The sequence below is a fragment of the Budorcas taxicolor genome, chromosome 5, assembly GCF_023091745.1.
Source record: "Budorcas taxicolor isolate Tak-1 chromosome 5, Takin1.1, whole genome shotgun sequence".
NCBI lineage: Eukaryota > Metazoa > Chordata > Mammalia > Artiodactyla > Bovidae > Budorcas > Budorcas taxicolor.
In genome coordinates this window covers 145,769,932-145,787,445 of record NC_068914.1, presented here as the reverse complement: position 1 = coordinate 145,787,445, position 17,514 = coordinate 145,769,932, and the positions used below count along the sequence as shown (strand labels likewise).

Genomic DNA, 17,514 nt, shown 5'->3' with positions numbered 1-17,514 from the left:
CTCATTGTGGTTTTGATTTGCATTTCTCTGATAATGAGTGATGTTGAGCATCTTTTCATGTGTTAGCCATCTGTATGTCTTCTTTGCAGAAATGTCTGTTTAGTTCTTTGGCCCATATTTTGATTGGGTCGTTTATTTTTCTGGAATTGAGCTACAGGAGTTGCTTGTATATTTTTGAGATTAGTTGTTTGTAGTTGCTTCATTTGCTATTATTTTCTCCCATCCAGAAGGCTGTCTTTCCACCTTGCTTATAGTTTCCTTTGTTGTGCAGAAGCTTTTAAGTTTAATTAGGTCCCATTTGTTTATTTTTGCTTTTATTTCCAGAGTTCTGGGAGGTGGGTCATAGAGGATCCTGCTGTGATGTATGTCGGAGAGTGGTTTGCATTTGTTCTCTAGGAGTTTTATAGTTTCTGGTCTTACATTTAGATCTTCAATCCTTTTTGAGTTTATTTTTGTGTATGGTGTTAGAAAGTGTTCTAGTTTCATTCTTTTATAAGTGGTTGACCAGTTTTCCCAGCTCCACTTGTTTAAGAGATTGTCTTTAATCCATTGTATATTGTTGCCTCCTTTGTCAAAGATAAGGTGTCCATAGGTGCGTGGATTTATTTCTGGGCTTTCTATTTTGTTCCATTGATCTATATTTCTGTCTTTGTGCCAGTACCATACTGTCTTGATGACTGTGGCTTTGTAGTTGAGCCTGATGTCAGGCAGGTTGATTCCTCCAGTTCCATTCTTCTTTCTCAAGATTGCTTTGGCTATTTGAGATTTTTTTTTTTATTTCCATACAAATTGTGAAATTATTTGTTCCAGCTCTATGTAAAATACCGTTGATAGCTTGACAGGGATTGCTTTGAATCTATAGATTGCTTTGGGTAGTACACTCATTTTCACTATATTGATTCTTCTGATCCATGAACATGGTATATTTCTCCAGCTATTATTGTCCTCTTTGATTTCTTTCACCAGTGTTTTATAGTTTTCTATATATAGGTCTTTAGTTTCTTTGGGTAGATATATTCCTAAGTATTTTATTCTTTTCTTTGCAATGGTGAATAGAATTTTTTCCTTAATTTCTCTTTCTATTTTCTCATTATTGCAGTATAGGAATGCAAGGGATTTCTGAGTATTAATTTTATATCCTGCAACTTTACTATATTCATTGATTAGCTCTAGTAATTTTCTGGTGGAGTCTTTAGGGTTTTCTATGTAGAGGATCATGTCATCTGCAAACAGTGAGAGTTTTACTTCTTCTTTTCCAATTTGGATTCCTTTTATTTCTTTTTCTGCTCTGATTGCTGTGGCCAAAACTTCCAGAACTATGTTGAATAGTAGCGGTGAAAGTGGGCACCCTTGTCTTGTTCCTGACTTTAGGGGAAATGCTTTCAATTTTTCATCATTGAGGATAATGTTTGCTGTGGGTTTGTCATATATAGCTTTTATTATGTTGAGGTATGTTCCTTCTATTCCCGCTTTGTGAAAAATTTTTATCAAAAATGGATGTTGAATTTTGTCAAAGGCTCTCTCTGCATCTACTGAGATAATCATATGGCTTTTATTTTTCAATTTGTTAATGTGGTATCTTTAATTTTTTTCATGGATGTTTTACAATTCTAAAAGAAGATGGCATGTTGAATGTTTTACAGTTCTAAAAGGAGGAAGAAGAAGGAGAAGGAGGAGGAAGTGAGCAAACAAGCCATAATTTGGAGAGTTCCAAGTTGAAAAAGCCTCAATACGGACAAAATATGTAAATATTTGTGGGAAACACTTGTTGAATAGGTTGTTAGCATATTACATCACCCTCTGCTCCTCCCATCTACCACTTAAGCTGCTATCCTTTTTCATTTCTCCCACTTCAGACAAGCAAACACAATCTTAAAAGACACAGATGAATGGAAAAGAAAATCAGAAAGGATAGCTACTGCTGTAGAAGTAGGGTGTAGGTGGGGCATATGGCAGGCAAGGTGAGATCAAGGAATTTTTAAAACTAAAGGGGAGAAACCAAAATCAAAGTTCATCATTTGGTCATCAGAGGAACACATTTTGAACAGAATGAAAATAACCCAATGAAAAAACTTTATTTGATTCATCAAGTACAATTCTCTGATTTTTAGATGTGTTCTGATTATTTATTTCTGAAGTTCTTACTTGTAAAGGACTGCTTAGTGATCCCCAACATCCAACTAAAAAATTATTAGAATTTCCAAAAATAATCATTTAAATCAGCTTCAGAAATTACAGAAATGACTGAATTGGCTGAAGAGATCTTTAAACCACTAATATCAATATGCTTAATGAAGAAAAAAATAAACAGGGAGGAAAACTAGGAAAAATAAACACATGAGACTTCTAAAACTGAAAAAATGTAGCATTGGAATGAACAGTTATTTGGATTAGTTACAGAAGAGACTAGACATTTCAGAATAAAAGAACTGGGAAGTAAAACACAGCAGTAGAGACTATCTAAACTGAACCAAAGAGAGTAAAAAGGCAGATAAATATGAATGGAAACACAGTGGCATGTAGGATAATATAAAAATATATAAAATATGTGTATTTGAAGATTCAAAATAAGGGATGTGCAGAAAAATATTAAGAAAAGATAAATGAATTTTTTTGCAAATTTATTGAAAACTATAAATCCACTGATTCAAAAAGCTAAGCAAACCCCGAACAAGGTAATGAAATCATTCTCAGAAAACATGACAATGTAAATACTGAAATTCAGTGATAAACAAACAAACAAAAATATCTTAAGAGCAGCCAGGGAAATTTGACACATTATATACAGCAAAAGAAAAGGATAAGTATTATTTACTGACTTTTTGTTGGAGGCAGTGAAAGTCAGATGACAATGTAAAAACATATTTAAAGTATTGGGGTTGGGCACTTGTTACTCTAGAATTGAATCACCTATAAAAATAATTTTCAAAACTGAATGAAAATTAAAATGACTTCAGGTAAATGAAAAAATAATAGAACTGGAGGCCAGAAGGCACAACTACACAAAACTGCCTCAGAAAGTTCTTCAAGCTAAAGGGAGATGACAGCAGATGAAAACAGGGATCCACTCAAAGGTATAGAGTCTCTGCTAAATGTTGATTCTCTGTTAGAAGATTTAAGGCAAAAATATTAAAAACAAACTATAAGATTCATAATAAATTTATAAGTAGAATGTGTGACAGTGATAGCACCAATGACCAAAGTGGAAGAAAACTATAGTGACTGACATTGCATGTTGTGATGTAACACCATTTCAAGGTGGAATGTCATTAAAGATTAGTAATTCAACATGGGCTTTCCCAGTGGTTCAGTGGTGAACAATCCATCTGCCAATGCAGGAGATGCGGTTTCAATCCCAGGTCTAGGAAAATCCCACATACCACGGAGCAACTAAGCCCGTGCACCACGATTAGTGAGCCTGTGCTCTAGAGCCCGGGGCCCACGACTACTGAAGCTTGAGCACCATGGAGCCTGTGCTCCACAGCAAGAGAGGCCGCCGCAATGAGAACCTCATGCCTGCAACTAGAGAGTAGCCTCTGATCTCCGCAACTAGAGAAAAACCTATGCAGCAATGAAGACCCAGCACAGCCAAAATTAAATAAAAATTATTTTGAAATTTAAAATACAATTCAACATTATCACTTAAAAATCTGATATGATTAATAAGCCAATTGAATTTTAAGATAAAATAATATACTCAAAGATTAAAATAGAACAAAGATATAACAAATAGCAGGCAAGTACACTTAAACCCAATTATATCAATAATTACATTAAATGTAAATATTTTAAATACTCCAAATAAAAAACAAGATGATCAGACCAGATAAAATAAGACAAAACAATATACTGTCTATAAATATATATATGTGTTTGAATATAAACACAGAGACATATTAAAAAGGTAAAAAATTACATACTATGCAAACACAAATCAGAGAAGACTGTATACAGTTTATCTATATTAATATCATACAAAGTCAGACTATAAGACAAAGAATACATTCAGAGAAAAAGAAACATTTGATGGTAATAAAATACAAAAGAAATTATATACTAGCAAAACTGGTGGCTTAATAAAGTGATGTTTAGAAGAAAATTTAGAACCTTGATGCTTTCTTGATGCCTACATTAGAATAAAAATAGAAACAGAAGAAAATGACCCAAGACTCAAGAATCTACAAAAGCAACAACAATCATAACTGGAAAGTGAAAGTTGCTCAGTCGTGTCTGACTCTTTGTGACCCCATGGTCTATACAATCCATGGAATTCTCCAGGCCAGAATACTGGAGTGGGTAACCTTTCCCTTCTCCAGGGGATCTTCCCAACCCAGGGATTGAACCCAAGTGACCCGCATTGTAGGCAGATTCTTTACCAGCTGAGCCACAAGGGAAGCCCAAGAATACTGGAGTGGGTAGCCTATCCCTTCTCCAGGAGATCTTCCTGACCCAGGAATCAAACAGGGGTCTCCTGCATTGCAGGCAGACTGTCCAACAACTGAGCTAGCAGGGAAAATCACAACTGAAAAAGAGGAGTGAAAACTGAGTACAGAAATCAATTAAGTAGAAAGCAAATACAAATCAAAAAAAAAAATCAATAGGGTCCACTACTGATTTTCTTAAAAAGAACATTAACATGGATAATCTTTTAGCAAAACCAATTAAGAAAAAAGAAGGAACACAAATTAACACCACCAGTAACAAAAGGAGGAATATTATTATAGATCTTCCCAGCATCTAAAGATAAGAGATATGAACCAGTGTTATTCTAATTTGAAATTTTTTTGTAAAGCGGGCCTAGTCTTTGAAAACACATTACTTGTGAAACACAACTCACCAAAATCTGATACAAAAAAAAGAGAGAAAAATATGAGTAAACTTATATTTGTTAAATAAACAGAATCCATATTATTAAAACTTTCCTCTAAGAAAACTGCAACCTCCAAATGCTAGCACTTCCACAGAGCTCAGAAATGACTCCCACAACAGGATAAAAGAAGAGGGAAGGAATGGGGGCAGGAAGGAAGTGTAACACAGAGGCTGTGGTGAATGTATGAGTTGACTGCATCTTTCCAACCCTCCCCTCCTGCAGCCCTTGCATCTTCATCCCCTCACCATTTTGCACTTCAGTACTGTAGTCCCTGGTGGCTCAGAAGATAATCAGGACTCTGCCTGCAATGCAGGAGACCCAGGTTTGATCCCTGGGTGAGGACGATCCCCTGGAGAAGGAAATGGCAACCCACTCCAGGATTCTTGCCTGGAGAATCCCATGGACAGAGGAGCTTGGTGGGCTAGGGTCCATGGTGTCACAAAGAGTAGAACAGGACTGAAGCAACTTGGAACACTTGCACCACAGTCCTTCTCAATTTGTTTAGCCCCTCATTGAAATCTCCTCCTTATTTCAAACAAGCTTCTCTACATTCTTCTCTGGTCATTTTTTCTACTCTAGATTTCTTCTAAACACAGCACTCCACTTCCAACAATCCACCACTGAGGCTGAAATTTCTCTTCCATACCTGACTCCTAAGATTAAGCAGAAGAAACTCCAAGAATTCAATTTTGATTAAGATAATGAAAAGACAAGCCATTCTAATCTTATCTCTACTACATCAGCACCATTTTAACTTATCTTCACATCATTAAAACATGTGTGAAAAGACAGACCAAGGTAAGGAAACTAGTGACAACAACAATAAAAAAAAAAAAATAGAAGGAACCTGAAACCATTCGTAAAAATGTGAGAGCCTAAGTTAGAGCAATGGTAGTCAGGGAGTACAGACCACAATCAGGGTTTAAATATCAGAGCACTCTCCGCTTCTTTACCTTTAAGCGTATCTTAACTGGAATTAATATCAAGACATCAATCTTCTTAGGATGATAACATTGGAAGTTCTAATTTCACAGAAAGTTCAAACATCACACACTCCATTTTCATTCAGATGCTGATTTATCAAAATATGGTAGAGACACCTGTAGTGCTTCCACAAATTTATCTACAGTTAGAACCATGATTAGGACATTGTGACAATAAGGAAGGAAGGTTACTTGAGATGCCAGAAAATGGGTTTGCTTAAAACAAAAGTTGCTAACTAAAATTTACAAGCACCTTGACAATAATTATTTTTAATAAGAATGATAAAGAGAATGGAAGAAAACTTTTTGAAGAGATGAATAGATTTATGACATAAGTGCTGTAATGGTTTCACAAATGCATACTTATCAAGGAGTTTTGTATGTCAGTCATACCCCAATAAAGTCCCTTTTAAAAAGGAAAAGAATTGTTTTTTTAAGGGCTTCAACTAGAATCATCAAAGATCTGCTGAAGGTGAGATTAGAAAAGATCACTTTTCCAATTATCTTCTTCAACATAAACACCCAAGAGCTGATTGGCTGTGGCTAGTAAGGACCTACTGGAGATGTACTCAGGGCTCCCTTGTCCCACTGTCACATCAGATGGGGTGATTCTTGCCTAAGACCAGCTCCCTACTTGAGGGAACTCACTGTGATAACTGACAATATCTTCCTCCAGTCCAGCTGCTCTGATGGGATTAATATCCTGGACATCCAATCCACAATTATGATAACACCTAGAAGCCTCTGCCAAATACTGTGACCACCCACTCACACCCTAGTTTCACTGCTGTCTTTCCTGCATCCACCTTGGCACAGATCAAACACATAGACAGCACTGAGCACTTCATAGGAGTTGCTTCAGGTCCTCTGAGCTTCACTGCCTCTTACACGTGATGCGCTTCAGCTGCTGTGTTGTAAACTTCAAGACTGCATTTTCCTGCTCCCTCAACATCCCTGCAAATGTGGTGTGAGCTCCCCACTCAGTTGATCAGGTGCACCAGCATGATGAGACTGTTTTCTGCCACAAGTCCCACTTCTGGCTTCCTCTGACTGTGACCTAGAGACATTTAAATGCACCAGTGAAATCCCCTCACACCTTTTCTTTGTGTAACTGCATCCTGACTCCCAGTATGGTCACTTATCCATGGGTCTTCACGTGCCCTTTTGGGTCACCATTGCCTGGTTGAGCCTATTCTATTATCACGTCCTCCACATACCAACATGATGGAGTGTGTGACTCTGAGTTTTAGCACCTATGAGTATGATAAACCTTGTTGCCTACAACTCTCCTGTGACCGCCCCCAACCCCACCACATAGCCATACCGTACTGACCATTATGCCAAAAAATACAGAACAATTACCATGATGAGACTATGTCATAGAGGTCAAACACAGCAGCTGTATCTGTATGAAACTTCTGACCTGACTTCTCTACCTTCTGTGACGCATCACACAGACCCTTCACCCAAGCATGTTCTAAAGGCTATAATCCATAATCTCGAGTCATTCTGGTGATAAGACAGAGGATTTTCCTGCTAGAGATCCCTTCTCAGATCAGACAGGACTTACCTGAGCAGACTACTCCAGCATCCCGGTCATGGGAACAGCTATTATTACGATAGTCTTTAATATCAGAATGCCTACAGTCACTGATAGTTGACTCTGTCCCTTCACATGAAGTATACAAAAGCCAAATGGGGCCAAGTCCTGGCCCAAAATAAGCCCATCCAGGAAAACTAATGGCAGCTCCACACCCCAGCTGTCTGCACACTACAGATGCAGCCTCCAATCTCCAGCAGTCATCATCCACCATGCCCCATTCTCCCTGGTGTTTCACTTCCACTCTCCCCTCACAGCGGTGGGCTCCATCCTTCAACCTCAGCTCCAGAGCTGCAAGAGAGAACAGACACAGGACACAGGAGAGATTTTAGGAGGCTTGAGGTGATATAATATTTAAAATATAAGTTCTGTGAGGAGTGAAAGAGTGCATGGGATATAGTATTTCTTGATCTCTGTGATATAAACATTCCCACCATGGCCAATTCAAAGCTCCCAATGTGCCATCACTGAACCTGGAGCAGGAAGAGACGCACCAGGTATTTCTCAAAATCCTATAGAACCAGCTCCATGGATACCACCAAGGACAGGCCCTCAGGGAGTCTGGATGCTGCCCTCCCTGTAGATGTACCCAAGGCCTCTAGGGCCCAGCTTCCCCGTCTCAGTTACAGCTCATGGCCCGGGATCTAGGGAAGAACCCTCCCTCTCCTTCCTTGTCCATAGGGAGCATCTCATCCAGCTCAGGAACAGAGGGCTGGGGAACAGGCTCTGAAAGGTCCTGGCTATTCCAGCCGCCTGGTGTTCATGTCCTTGTGTAACCCACACTCGAATGTACCTAGTAATATGCATCTAACAAATGGAATTTGACAAAAGTGATCAGATGTCACTTTAGCCATTAAGTTTTAAGAAGACTCTGGTTTCTGCATTAAAAAGGAGTTCATTTGTAGGAACATTATAGATGGAGACATTATTAGTGTTCAGTAACATTTAAAATTCTCTTTTTGTGAGCATGTGGAAATAGTAATACTTCCTTACTTATTTGAAGTTAAGCATAACCATGTGATCTGGCTCATTCAACAAAGTGGCAGAACAAATGATGTCACTTCCACATGGAAACATTTAAGAGCCAGTATATTTTTCTACCACAGCAAATACTGCAGCCTTGTATTGCAGTGGGAGCATAATACAATGGTGGAGAATTCAACAACCTGAGTGCTTGAAGAATTACGATAGCAGAAGTCCTGCCAAAGTGAACAGAACATGTTATATAAGGATACATCTTGTTTTTTTACTACACCATACCTAGCTTACTTTTATTAAAATGGAAAATGACAGCAGAAAATTGACAGAAAGAAACATACTAAGATAAAGACTAGGTATATAAAATTGAGAAACATCTATACTAACATCTAAAACCCCAAGAACAAAAAGATGTCAGGGTAGAGTAGACTGAAGCCTTAGATTTACTGAAAGAAAAAAAAGCTGCCAATCTCAAATTCTACACTCAAAACCATTCTCTCAAAGAATAAAGACCTCAAATGTGCCATTACTAAAATGCTGATGTAGGAGACAGCAGCCCCCATCCTCTTAAAAAAGACCAAACTTAGACAGCAATCAGTAACAAAAACAGCTCCAGAAAGATCTGGAGTACCCTAAGAAGTTTGACCACACCAAGATACTATCATTTTGGAGGCATCATTACATCCTCCAAACCAGAATCACTCAGTGTCAAGGGTGCCAGGAGAGTTCTTCTCACCAGGAGGGTAAGATCAGGCTGAGTAACCAGTGTCCCTAGCCTTTGGGGGCACCATATGAAAGGCCTGCTTCAGGTTCTCTTCATGCAGACCTGCAAAGCTCAACCAGTCTTATAGAGCTGGCTAGGCATAAGAAAGAAGAGCAAAGACCAATAGCAACCACATGGCAGGAGAAATCACAGTTCAAAGTGACCTGCTCTGCAGAAAAATGCAGCAGATTTTACCCCTGAAACAATTAATAAGCAGCACAGATGATGGTTTCCAGTAGGCCTGTATGGATGTGAGAGTTGGACAGTAAATAAGGCTGAGCCCTGAAGAATTATTAAGAGCAATAAAGACATATAAAATTGTTTAAAAAACAAAAAAGAACTAACCAGATATTCTGAAGCTGAATAATAAATGAATGGGCTTTCCAGGTGACGCTAGGGGTAAAGAACCCGTCTGCCAGTGCAGGAGATGTAAGAGACTCAGGTTTGATCCCTGGGTCTGGAAGATCCCCTGGAGGAGTGCATAGCAACCCACTCCAGTATTCTTGCCTGGTGAATCCCATGGACAGAGGACCCCGGTGGGCTACAGTCCATGGGGTCACAAAGAGTCACACATGACAGAGGCGATTAAGCATGAACACAATACAATGAGTAAACTGAAGAATTCAGTACAAAGATTCAACACCAAACTTGACCAAGGAAAAGAAAAAAAAAGAACCAATAAGTTAGAAGAAAGATCAGTTGAAAGTATCCAATTGGAGGAACAAAAAGAGAATGAAAGGAATATAGAAAGCAGTGGAAATATGTACACCATAAAGAGAAACAATGTATTGAATGGAGTCACAGGAGAAGTGAAGGAGAAAAGAAATAAGGTCTGAGGACTTCCCTGGTGGTGAAGTGGATAAGAATCCACCTGCCAATGCAGGGGACATGGGTTCAATCCCTGGTCCAGGAAGTCTCCACATGCTGCACAGCAACTAAGCCTGCATGCCACAGCTGCTGAACCCTGTGCACCCAGAGCCTGTGCTCTGCACCAAGGGAAGCCACTGCAGTGAGAAGCCTGTGCACTGCAGCGAGGAGTAGCACCTGCTCACCGCAGCTAGAGAAAGCCCACGGGCAGCAAGGAGACCTAGCAAAGAAAGAAAGACAGACTGAGAATTTCTGAAACCTGCGGGGAAATCCGGACATCTAAGTTCAAGAAGCTAAAAAGTAACCCCAAAAGATGCACAGAGTAAACTATCCAAAAGCAAAGAGAAAGAGAGAATTCTAAGTCTAAAGAGAAGGAAAAAATTCTGTCACCCAAGAGGACTCCCATAAGGAGATCAGCAGATTTGTCCAAAGAAACCCTGCAGACAATGAAGAAGGATTGGTGACATTCTTCACCCTCACTCAGGGGAAAGCAGCTCCAGGGAGGGACAGGAGAGGGCACAAGAGAAAGGGCTCCCTACAGAGTCACAGCAGATCCTGGGAGGGGAAAGGACCGTCCCAGGCCCCCAGCACATCAGGAAATGAGTCACAGGGACCAGGACAGGGACTCAGGAACTTATACACATGGGGCTGCACATCAACTGATCTTTACAAACAGAGGGACAAATTGTTCATTGGTAGGACGGATGTTGAAGCTGAAACTCCAATACTTTGGCCACCTTATGCGAAGAGTTGACACATCTGAAAAGACCCTGAAGCTGGGAAAGAGAGAAGGTGGGAGGAGAAGGGGACGACAGAGGATGAGATGGTTGGATGGCGTCACCGACTCAATGGATGTGAGTTTGGGTAGACTCCGGGAGTTGGTGATGGACAGGGTAGGCCTGGCATGCTGCAGTCCATGGGATCACAGAGTCAGACACCAGTGAGCAACTGAACTGAACTGAACAGACAAGAGGCCCCTCTCCTGGATGCTGGCTTCTCTGCTCCCTAATGGACACCTGGTGGGAACAGGTGAGGCCAGCAGGCAGAGCCTCTCACAGAGCCCAGTGCTAGGCAGACGTGGCAACAAGCAGAGGGGAGCCCGAGAGATGAGGGAGAGGAGACAGAGAGGGGCAGGCAGGTGCACGATTATCTCTGATCCAGTTACATGCAGCGGCCGTGACACCCAGCCCTGTGGACACCCTGTGTGCTTCACAGACCAACGGACTCAGTCCCTGCTCAGCAGCTCTGTTCCTCTCACACAGACACGCTCCACCTCCCCTCATACACACACACAGCCTCACACACCCTCACACACTCCTCACTCACCCTCACTCACCCACACTCACCCACACATACTCCTCACACACCTTAATACATCACTTACACACTCCTCACACACTCCACAAACTCATACACTCTTCACACCCACATACACCCTCACACATACACACCCTCACACACTCACACACACACACTCTTCACACCCTCACACACACACACCCTCACACACTTCTCACCTGCACACATACACACACATACACACACAATCACAGAGCCTACAGGAGCAAAAACACAGGAAACACGGGGACTCAGGGGCAGTGCTCACACACCAGGCATGTGGAGCATGTGGGAGCAGCCCAGAGTCCCCACTGAGCTCAGTCACTAGACCTTCCACACACTGGGAGCCACTGGGACTCCTAGAAGCTCCCTGAGAACAAGGGAGACAGTGGAGGGACTCAGGCTGACCAGCTTGATCCAGACAAAACCGTACTGCTCTATAAAATCTACTTCTATGACCAATGGACCCCACCATAGGAGAGGGACCAGTATTCACATCAGCATGGTTCTTTTTGGTCAGAAACACTAAGGCTCAGCTCCAGAACTCCAGACACCTGCCTGATGTGGACCCGGGACAGAGTCGCAGCTCTTACCTTGACCACCCACCACGGTGCCGAGGAGGAGGACACAGAGTCCCCGCAGGGAGAGGTGTCTGCCCAGAGCCATCCTGACCCCACGTCCTCAAGGTCACAGTCCCAGCTGCAGGATCAGCCTGTGAGGAGGCATCAGGGTGCCGACCGGGGTCTATATAAACCACCCCTTACACCCTCCCTCCTGAGAGCCAATAGCGACGCCTTTCACCATTTCAGGCACTATTGGAAGCTGCATCTGCCACTTTCTGTAGCTCAAACACCAATGAGCTTCTGAATCTTCAAAGTCTCCTTATATGAGCAACACGGTCCTTTGACCTCCTGTTTCCGTAGTCCTAAGAGCTGGGTCCCACCACTGGGACTGGGGTAGAAATGGTTCATCAAAAATCATGAGTGCCTTTCTCTCCCCTGATCACCCTGGTCAATATCTGAAGACTGTGAGATCTCACAGGGTCTGAGTGTGGGATCTGTTGACCCATGGAGAATAACTATTGTAGAATCAAGTATTGATCTTCCCCAGCACTGAGTTCAGAGTGGAAGCAGAGAACTACAACAAGTCTTTTTTTTTTTTTTTTTTAGTTTTTTAGCTTTTTAATTTGATGTATAGCATACATACAAAAAAGTGCCCAAAGCATAAATTTTCAGTTCAGTGAATTATTATAAATTGAAAATCAGTATGTGCATAGGTATGTGTATATATGCATGTATAAGTTTTTGAGAAGCACACCTTGAAATACGAATGTATTTATCAGGTCAGCAGAAAATGAGGACCAGGAGTACAGGAATTCACAGGTGACTGTGAAGGCATGAAGTGAGACCCATCAAGTTGGGAAGATGAGATTGCAGGGTTTTCCCCCTTCTCAGAATGATCTGGAGACTGGGTCCTGGAGCAAGTGCCTGCATGCTGAGTCGTGTCTGACTATTTGCAAACCATGGACTGTAGCTCACCAGCCTCCTCTGTCCAGTGGATTTCCCAGGCAAGAATACTGGAGGGGGTTGCCATTTCCTTCTAAAGGGATCTTTCTGACTCAAGGATCCAATCTGCTTCTCCTGCATTGGCAGGCGGGTTCCCTATAAGGACATTCCGACGGGTTATATCCCTTTCCCTTTATTGCATTTCATTTTATGTGAAGTATCTCTTTCAGCTAGTCACTAAATGATGCTGACAGAGAGAAAGAGATTGCTCTTAAAGGAAACAAAGAGAAGGTAGGAGTCGTCATTCAACTCTAGCCCACCAAAATAGGAGCAGGGATCTCTAGAAGAAAACATGGTGCTTCACTGATGGCTCAGCAGGAAAGAATCCGCCCACAAAGCAAGAGACGTGGATTCGATCCCTGGGTCGGGAAGATCCCCTGGAGAAGGAAATGGCAACCCACTCTAGTATTCTTGCCTGGAGAATTCCGTGGACAGAATGGCCTGGCCAGCTACAGTCCACCGTGTTGAAATGAGTTGGGCATGGCTAAGTGACGAAAGAACGAAAACAAGTAAATTATACTTTAGAAAGACTAAAGTTTTCTAAACCTAACATGTACCTGCTTTATATGCTGAGTATGGTTTGATAAGAATCAGGATACATTTGTATTTTAAACCATAACTAAAGAAGACGCAAAATATAATTTAATGGAACAGCTACAGAGAGATGGGGAAATGGAAAGTCTGCTACATGATAGCTGCAGATGGGGGGCAAAGAAGCGGTGAGTGAAGCAGAGAAGAGAAAGGGGTTCATGCTGCCTGAAACCACCAATGAACCCACCTCCTCTGTTCTGCATTTAAGAGGAAAGGTGGCAGCAGAAATGGAAGCCCAGGTGGGTTGAGGGGACAGATCCAAGCAGAAGGAATGGTGTCCAGTGTAGCCATTGCTGCCTTGTTCTGTTTCCACTCATCAGAGAAGCTCCCAGATGCTCCCCCAGAAGGTACCCCAGGGATGAATAGAGAGACTGAGAAGGGCCATAAGGGATGCAAGACAGAGCTCCCCCATCGAAATTCAAGGTCACTAATGTGCTGCCCTCTTTCCTCATGCCCCCTCAGGCTCAAGATTCCCATGATGCAGCCCTGTGGTCCACAGAAGCCCACCCTGAGGCCCCCTCACCCTGACTCCGTCTTTTCAGCACAGACGTGGAAGGAAGCATCTGTGACACACAGGCCCCAGAGGCCCCACTGGAGCTCAGAGATGGCTTCAAGAGTCACCCAGAGCCCCCCTTAAGGTCTCAGTAGGGCCAACACTGAGGGCAGCTGCAGGTTAGTCCACAGCCCTGCCACATCCCCCACCAGAGGGACCCCTCATCCCAGTCAGGAGACACAACTTCTCTGTCCCGCCATGCCTGTCCTTCCTACTTGAGACTTGGGAGAAAAGACAGTTGAACACATGCTTTTCTTCCTCTAAATAGGCTAATAGTTACCCATTATTTATGCAAGAATCACTTCCTTGTCATCTGGTCCTCTCACTCTCAAGCCCCATGACTGTACCTGACCCCACCTCCTTCTATATCTGGACCTTTAACGGATTAATGATAAAAACTGATTATAAATATCAAAATAAAAATTTACACTCAGTTGCTGAAGTAAGACCAGGATCTGCTGAGTCACTTGGAATTGATGCTCTACTCCCTCTGGGCGCAGAGTCATCATTCCTTACCCAGTTGTGGACTCCACACCATCACCAGAAACCACCAGCCAGATATCTAGAACATGGGACATGCTTCCTGGGGTCCAGTATCCCTCCCACAGGATGACACAGGGATGCATTTAGTGAACCAGGTACACATGGTCTCAATTTGGGATGGAGATCTCACAGGGAAGATGCTGTCAGCAGCTCCAGACATTTTATAGAAAGGGATGGGCTATAAGGAGTGGCAAACTCAGGGCTGGCAGCCTGTCCCCACAGCACCCTCTACCCCAGAGCTGGGGGTGCAGGGTCAACATGGACCAACTCACCCTTGGATGAAGCTACATCTTTCTGACACATAAAGAAATCTCAGCATCCAAACTCATCAAAGATTTGAAGGAGGAAAGTTTTAGGGAGGACACTAACCCAGCTGTGTCCACAATGAACATGAGAGAGTGCAGTACAGGGGTCAGGAAAACAGGCTGGAGAGCCAGACTGCCTGGTCTTGACTCACAGTTTAGCCACATGCCAAGTGTGGGTCTTGAACAGGTAAAAGGAGGGTTATGATCCTACCGAGATGACTGATTTTGGTGAGAATTAAGTGAGTTGGCATTAGTATGTGATATGACAACACTAGTTAACAGTAGTACATGTGCTGATGCTGATGTGCTCATTCGTGGCCAACACCTTGTGAACCCATGCCAGGTTCCTCTGTCCATGGAACTTTCCAGGAAATAGCAGTAGTACATAGTAGTAGTATGTACTACTGTTAACTTACTTTCCTGACGGCTCAGATGATAAAGAATCTGCCTGCAATGCAGGAGATCTAAGTTCAATCCCTGGGTCAGGAAGATTCTCTGGAGAAGGAAATGACAACCCACTTCGGTATTCTTTCCTGGGAAATCCCATGGACAGAGGAGCCCGAAGGGGCCACAGTCCATGGAGTTGCAATGAGTTGGTCACAGCTGAGCAACTAACACACACACACACACACACACACACACACACACACACACACACACATACACACAGACGTAGTAGTAGAAAAGCAGTGTTAAGGCATCTCCACCATCCTATCCCAGGAACCCCAGGACTCTAGACCAGGAATTCAATTCTGTTACCTGGAGCCTTGACTGAGGCTGTCAGAACTCTCCCAGGAACCACATGCTGTGATGGTCATTGGTGCCATTCAGAGTTGTGAGTCTTCCATACATCACTCCTTCTCTCTGTGCCCCATGTAACCGCTCAAGAACCTCGACCTTACCATTGGTGAGCTTTTGTGAATTAAGTTGTTTACTTAATCATTTTACTTTATAAACTCGAATGTACTTGGTAAAACATTTTGTGTCTAATTCACCTCAATATCCCCAATGTTTGGCTAACTCAAAATCGTAATGATGTCTGTTGTATACCTGAATGAATGAATGTCAGCCTGGTATTTTACACAAATCATTTCAATCAAAATAAATCTTTTCAGAAATAATTTAACTTGTTGTGAGGATGTAACAGCACAGTGCAAGCTGCATCATTAGTTTGAATGATATTTCAATACTGTTAAATGGTATGAGCTATATATGGTTCACTCCAACACCTTTCTGCAATGAATGCAGTAAATTGCAATAACTAGAAACAACCTAGCCCCAGCACAAGAGCAGTGCTGATACAGCCAGCTCTAAACATGTGTAAATGCTGCAAATTTCTCTCTCCATCTGAAGATAAAGAAGACAAACCATAGAACACTGACAGGTGAGGACCATGAAGCCTCCTGTTCTGTCTTAATCAGATACAGCCAAGTGGTCAGGATGTTTATGTAGTTATCATTTGGCATATTTTCAATTCAAACCACACACAACTGTAACAGGAAGCAATTTTGTTGTAAAAAAAAAAAAAATTAAACAGCTTCCATGTTGAATTAGAAGTACAGAAGTAAAGAGCAGAAAGAATCTTGTTCTTTTACTTAGGCTAACTATTTGTCCTTATGGATTCTAAAGCAATACAACATGTAGCATTATTATTTCCAAATAACCATGAGAATATGGTGGTCAGAGGTTCAGTAATCTCTTTGCTAGGAAAGTTAATAATTAAACCTGCTTGCTTGAGGAAAATTTCCTCAGGACCAATCAGACAGACTGAAATACAAAATATTTTTAAATTAAAAAAGAAGTATACAACTCTAAAGGAAAATTATTAACTGAGTTGTTACACCAAAGCACTGGAGACCTCCTTCACCATCTGTGTTCCTTGCATGGATGGGACCAAAGTTAGTAAAGACTCCTTTACCAAAGACCACTTCATCACAAGAGCACGAAGGAAAGAAAAAGTTCATGAGCTGGCTGAGGTCCAGCCCATCATCTCTGTTCAGCCCTTTACAGTCTATAACCAGAAACATCGAACAAAGAGTGTGGCACTGAATTGGCCTCATTCATTCCTCCATACTGCAACATCAGATACCCAGAGAGACAAGAAGACGCCTCCTGAAATAGAGGAAAACCAGCCTCAGCAGGGAGCTTGAACTAGAAATGACAAGCCAGTTATTACCATGAACCCGAGCTAAGTTGAGGGATAAATTTTAAATGGGAGAGTCTGTGTCAACTTTATGGAACTTTCAATCCACACAAACATCCCTTGCTAGTGCACAAGATGAAATCAGTGATAAAAATAGAGAATATTACATTTATGTATATTTCAATTCTAGAGGACACATTTTTAAGTCCATTACTGAAAGAAAATTCATAAATCTTCTCTTGTTTTTAAAAGCACAGAGTTGTCACATCTGTGAACTCTAATTCCTCCAGCTCAAAATTACTGCTGTGTTTATTTAATCTGTAAAACCTTGCTCACTGTCTCTAAAGTGGGGGCTTCTTGAGAGGAAGTATTGTGTCTTACTCTTCAATATCTCTTTAAAGTCGAGTAAAGACAC

At 41.9% G+C, this 17,514-nt stretch overlaps 1 pseudogene; it reads right to left on the bottom strand.

Annotated features, from left to right (window-relative positions):
• The window catches only part of LOC128048488 (antigen WC1.1-like), a 69,432-nt pseudogene extending 57,367 nt beyond the window's left edge, over positions 1–12,065 (bottom strand).
• Between the last annotated feature and the right edge of the window lie 5,449 nt (positions 12,066–17,514).